This window comes from Gastrolobium bilobum, unplaced genomic scaffold (assembly GCF_033153095.1).
Source record: "Gastrolobium bilobum isolate Gb01-03AN ecotype WA unplaced genomic scaffold, APGP_CSIRO_Gbil_v1 utg20969, whole genome shotgun sequence".
NCBI lineage: Eukaryota > Viridiplantae > Streptophyta > Magnoliopsida > Fabales > Fabaceae > Gastrolobium > Gastrolobium bilobum.
The window spans coordinates 116749-123084 of record NW_026895692.1 but is presented as its reverse complement, the minus strand read 5'-3'; the positions used below and the strand labels follow the sequence as shown (position 1 = coordinate 123084).

Below are 6336 nucleotides of genomic sequence, written 5' to 3'. Positions count from 1 at the left end.
GAAGACATCTACATGGTACACATTCCACTACACAAGGGATGGGCAACAAAGATTGAAGGGGAAAATTCATAAATCAAAAACAAAACCCAGTCCTCTTTCAATTCAAACTATCAATAAACACAGAAAATTGCTCATTCAACATCATACTGATAACTAACTAGAAGAGCAGGGACACAAACATTAGTTTTCTTGGCATCCTGCCAACAAGGGTCGTCGTCCGAACGTGAAATATGAGTCATACCAACAATTGGGAACATAAACAAGAATTCCTTCACAGTGGTATTAATTAGCAGATGAGTGATACATACAAGGAATCAAGTACAAATCATGTTTTCTTCTTACAGACAAGCCAAATGATTCAGTCATGTCAAGTTCTTCAGGCTTATTCCCATTAGGCATCTTCCAATCAAAATGGAAAAGCAAATTTGCTAGTTTTATTTCAACATTAACAATGTCAAATGTAATGCCAGGACACATCCTCCTTCCAGCACCAAATGGGATAAATTGAAAATCTACACCTTTGTAATCAACTGAGCTATCAAGGAACCTTTATGGATAAAACTTCTCAACTTCAATCCAGTAGATTGGATCCCTCCCAATTGCCCAAGCATTAACAATAACCTTACTCTTAGCTGGTATCTCATAACCATTAATTTCACATCTCTCAATGTATTCCCTTGGTAGTAATAATGGGACAGGAGGATGTAAACGCAAGGTTTCTTTGATAACTGACTTTAAGTATTTCAGTTCATGAATGTTAGCTTCATCTACATGCCTTTTACCATCAAAGACCCTTCTTATTTCAGCTTGTACTCTTTCCATCACCCTTGGGTTTTTGACAAGTTCTGCATTGCCCACTCTATGGTTTTTGCTGAAGTACCGCTTCCAGCACTGAAGATATCCTGAAATAAGTGCTAACATGAATAGTGATGGGACGTAAATCCGTTCCCATCTAAGCCCATTTTGATGGCAAAATACCATACGTTCCCTCATCTGATGAGCAACGTCAGCATGAAAATCACTTGTTTTCCACATTTGTGACAAAAACACAGTGGGGGAACGGATGGTAACGTATTCCTTTAAAATATATTAAAAGGGGAACGGACTGAGACGCATTTAATGCACCTGCTCCACTCATTTAATGCTTCTGTACACTTTGCAGGTGACGGAGGGTTAAAGACTTCTAAAAAGCAAGGCGGTGCACCAATTAAGCAGCTGGAAACATGAAGAGCAGAGAATCAAGAGTTCTTATTGGCTGAAAAAGAAAGCAAAGCATGGGAAGGCCTGCAAACAACGGCTAATCATCACCAAATCCTGTTCCATCCAGCAATTTACGCAATCTTCACACTCTGCTGCCACTGTCCCGTCCCCTCATTCAAGCAACTAGCTCCAAGGGAATTACAGCCTTGCCACTCCTCTTCCATCTGTAAATAGGACTACCTTCACACAAAAACATCATCGACTCCTGGAGGGTTTGAAGTCCGAAAGGAAGAGATCACCTAGTAGTAGTAGTAGTTAGTAACTTAGTTTACTTTTAAGTTGTAGCTGTAGTTAAGTGACAACCTCTCTTCTCCTCTCTGTAACACCCATTAAGACTCCTCACGAGCAACAAACCATCTTCTCCATTTTCTGTTTCTTTTGTAACTGTCTTTTAAATTAATATAAGTGTTTTTCTCTTCGTTCCATTCGTTATCTCTTAACTGAATCTCGGGTCTATGTGATTTCAGTTGAGAATAATTATGTTTAAACTATCAGCCATGAGCTGAACTATCTGTGGAACGGGTAAACTGTGAAACTCTTAAAGAACTATTTTCAAAACTCTTGACCGAAGCTTTTTGTATTTCTTTGGCTAAGTAAGCTATATTCATTGTGCACCAATGGAAATTGGGTACATACTGAGAAAGGAACTTCCATAAGGAAGGGATTTCAGACAGCTTAGCCATTGGGGGAAGGTAGTTGTCATGGCAAAAACGCTACTGGTCACCTTAGGAATAAGGGGCCAACTCGTCCATCTTAAGGTTCTGAACTAAGTACCTGTTGGAGTCAAGGGAACCATAGGAATATGAAAACTTGTGAGCCATCTAGTCTATGAGCTGAGGAATCAGAGTTGGCAGGCAAAGAAACTGGGACAAAGCCAAAAAGTGCTAAGTCTTGAGCAGAGAAAACAGCCCATTTAAGAGTGGAGCAGTGAATCCGTTCCTTCTGTTAAACTATTTTAACCACCACCCTGTTGTCTCTTGATTATAGTTATTTCTGTTTTAGTAGTTTTTACTTTATTTCATCTAGTATTTATAAAACTCCAATGATTATTATCTCACCTTCTGTTAAACAGGAAGGATCACATACATAACGCAGCGAGCAATTGTTTGCCACCAGATTGAACCTACTGTTCCTGAGGAACGTTGTCAAGACAGTAGGGAACGTTTGACCAGACAGTTCATTTACTAACTTTTCTTCTCATTTTCATTCTTTATAAATAGTAATAAGACAATAATTAGCACTCTATCCTCGTGGGAACGATAATTTGGGCACTAATACTCCCTTTATTACTTGATGCGTGCACTTGCGCACTTGGGTTGGAACTAAGGAACGAGTCTGTGTTCTGCAAGAACAGAGGAACGTCCCTTTTTCAGAACTTATATTTTCCACCATCAGCAAACCACCCAACAAATAGAATTGCCAACAATTTTTTGCAGCACTTGCACTAGCATCTAATGAAACCTCTAACTTAAACGATTTGTAGTCCTATTAAATAATTTCCATGGAAAATATTTATTTTATTTTTTTGAAATTCAAGAATTATAAACATAATTTACTTAAAAATTTCTTCATTTAAATATACATGTGAGAGAGAGTTGAAAGAGCAGCATTTGGTATTTAAAATATCAGTATACTATGAGTTTTGCTTTTCCTTTGCCTGCAGCTAGCAGTCTTTAATAAAGAAAAAATTGTAAGCATCTAAAGTCAACCGCATTTAATTGATCTTTGGTGATATCAACTTGGAGCTACTTTTGGAAATTATGTGATTTCTATTAGAAAAATACATACCAAAAGTGTTGCTTTGATAACGCTGTCAGATAGAGGATGATCAAGGTTGTTCTGCTTCTGAAGCTTCAGCATGACATCAACTAGATCTTCACCTACTTTTTCATTGTTTTCCTTTGTTTCTGAACTCGTGTGTCTGTGATCTCTGACAATTTTCTCAAGGATCCTATCTATTTCTTGATGGAGTTTCTCAGCTTTGGACCTTATTCCTGTCAAAACTTGAAGCACTTCAATGGAAGGATACAAGTCAGCTATAGAGAAACCAGCAACTGATTTTAAGACATCCTTCATAACAGTTATGAATGCTTCTTGGTCTTCGGATTTTTGCTCCAAAGGCTACTCGTGATGTTAAGCCATAGGAAAAGCAACTAATCGTCTTACTAAGATTGATAGATGACCCTTCACTCAAACATATCTGTTTGACAAGATTTGATGCCTCCTCTTCCCTAATTGATTGAAATGATTCAACACGCTTTGGTGTTAGTAGCTCAAACGTGCAAATCTTTCTCATCTGCCTCCAATAACTTCCGTAAGGGGAAAAGCTCATACCCTTTGAACCATAAGCGATAACATCTGCTGCGAGAACATGAGGTCTATTTGCAAAGATGATATCATGTGTCTTCATAACTTCTTTGGCCATTTCAGGGGAAGACACCACTATGGTGGAAAGACCACCAAGTTTCATATGCATCAGAGGCCCATATTTCTTTGCTAATTTTGTTAGGCCTTGATGAGGCATTTTACCAAGCTTGTGCATGTTCCCAATAAGTGGCAGTTTTGGGGGCCCTGGTGGTAACTTGGAGTTTGAAGACTTGGTTTTTGATCTCCAAACTATGCTAAACACCATGAACAGGAAGAGAAAGAAGGACAACATCGCAGGTGAGGGCATATTCTGGAGATGTAGTTCCATGATTATGAAGAAAAACAAACTGCCTCAGAAGTTAGGGATGGCCACAAATAAATACTAAAAGAGGAAAATATCTAGGAACTTATTATTTATTATTATAAGAAATCATTAATATACAGATATAGGATATTATTATTATCAATTAGTGTTAATGTCAATGTCACTATCAGTTTATTTCACCGTTAGATCGATTATGTTGATCCAACGGTTATATTTATTTTCGCCTTTGGATGGTTATGACTCTCCATATTTAATGAGAAATTTTTAAATATAAGAAATCATAACCATGCAAAGGTGAAAATAAATATAGAATATTAAATATAGCGAGAAAAAAGAAGATTTTTCGAAAGTTAAATCAGAATCGTTAGATCAACATAATCGATTTATCGATAAAATAAATTGATAATGACATTGATAATAACACTAATTGATAGTAACAATATCATATCTCTTAAGGGAAAATGACACAACTTGTGTCATTTTACTCTCACAAAGAGGTGGGACCCATACCTTTATATTTTTCTGTCCACTCTCTCTCATCCTTTATCTATCTCTTTCTCTCACTTAAAATGACAAAACTTTACCTCCTTTGAAATATTACACACTTTTCCCATCACTTTTATATATATATATATATATATAGGAAAAAATGTGTGTCATTTTAAATGATGTAAAGTTGTGTCATTTTAAGAGAGAGAAAAAGATAGATAAAGGAGGAGAGAGAGTTGACAAAAAAAATAAAGGTGTGGGTCCCACCTCTTTGTGAGAGTGAAATAATATAAGTTAGGTCATTTAAAAGGATAAAAAAAAAGTTGGGTCCCACTTTTTGTGCAGCTGACACAGAAAAGTGAGCCCCACAACTTAAAAAAAAAAAGCAAAACAAGATCCGGAAGCGGATCCTGGCTTGCTGTATGTTTAGCGGCTGCAGAAATCATTTTGCCATATATATATATATATATATATATATATAATCCTTCGATTCATTGCCTTCTCAATTCGAACTTTTAAAGATTCCATACCTTAAATATTTAAGGAAATTTTTTAGATGAAATGTCAATTGCTGGCATGCTTAAATTGTCAACTGCACGATTAGAGTTCCCGTAAATAGATAAATAAAGGAAAAAAGAATGACAGCAGCAGAACCTTCGTTTATGGAGGATAAAAAATTTCTATTGATACCTTATTAGAAGGTAAAAGAGAAAAAAATAAAAAATATTAATTTCATTAATTGGTTAATTCATTTGTACGTATGGAGCTCTTATATAGAAGAGCATAATTAGAAAAGAGAAAGATCTAGAATATCTCAATTAAAAATAAAATAAAATATTTATACCTCTAATAAACCTAAAACACTAATAGTATCTTGATTATGCAATATACACGAAATTTTGATTTGATTTATTGTTAGAGACGTCATTTACTGAACCTGAAACACCAGTATCACAAATATTATATGTTTGATTGATTTTTTGTTAGACAATAATAGTTGAAGTTAATATCATTTTTTTACATGTATTTAAATATATTTATAATTTTTTAATATAAATAATAGATTTATATATATTTATCGGGTCACGCGTTCAATATATTTATCACATTGTTAGATATTGCACATGTTTGGAATAACTTCCTCCCTTTTTTATTATTGTCATCCTTAATATAAAAATTTTAATATATTTTTCGTTATATCCACACAAAAACATTCTCTTTGGTACCCTGATCATACGATGTGAACTTTTTTTTTTTTTTTTTGTAATGACACTAAAAGTCTAAGGGTGTGTTTGGTTGAGGTTTTCTTTTGGGATAGATGGGGAAGTGTGGGTAGGTATCCCAAAATGCTATGTTTGGTACAAGTTTATGAAAAAAAAAAGTCTAGGAAAGAAGTTTGCATAGGAAACCATATTTAAGTTGATTTTGTGTTCAAATTCACTGTTTAAGAATACCTCTTGAGATGTGGTATTTATGGAAAACTAGGGAAGTAGAAAACTGAGCGTGAAAATTGTGACCAAAGTGATCCTCCATTTTGTATTAGAAAACTAATTGTGAAGTTGTAGATTTATGTAAACAATGATTTCTCAGGGTCATACGCAAGCTATTGAGATTCAAAAATAAAAAAGGGTTATTTTCGTCATTTTATATCATTTTCCTATCAATATTTTACACTCAACCAAACATAGACTTACAAAACTTTAATCAATTTACCCGGTAATATTTCGTCTTACCAAACAACTTTTTTTACATTTTCCTACCAAACTCACTTTCTAACCATTTTCCTAGTAATTACATTTCCCTAGTAGTCAAAAAATTTCTCCTCAACCAAACGCCCCCTAATGGTTATATTATCATTATTTTATGATCCCATAATTTTGTTGATTGTTGTAATT

General features: G+C 34.7%; 1 pseudogene; it reads right to left on the bottom strand.

The window, feature by feature from the left end:
* Window positions 1–282: 282 nt before the first annotated feature.
* LOC133291629 (cytochrome P450 71D9-like) lies at window positions 283–3955 on the bottom strand (annotated as a pseudogene).
* Window positions 3956–6336: the final 2381 nt, after the last annotated feature.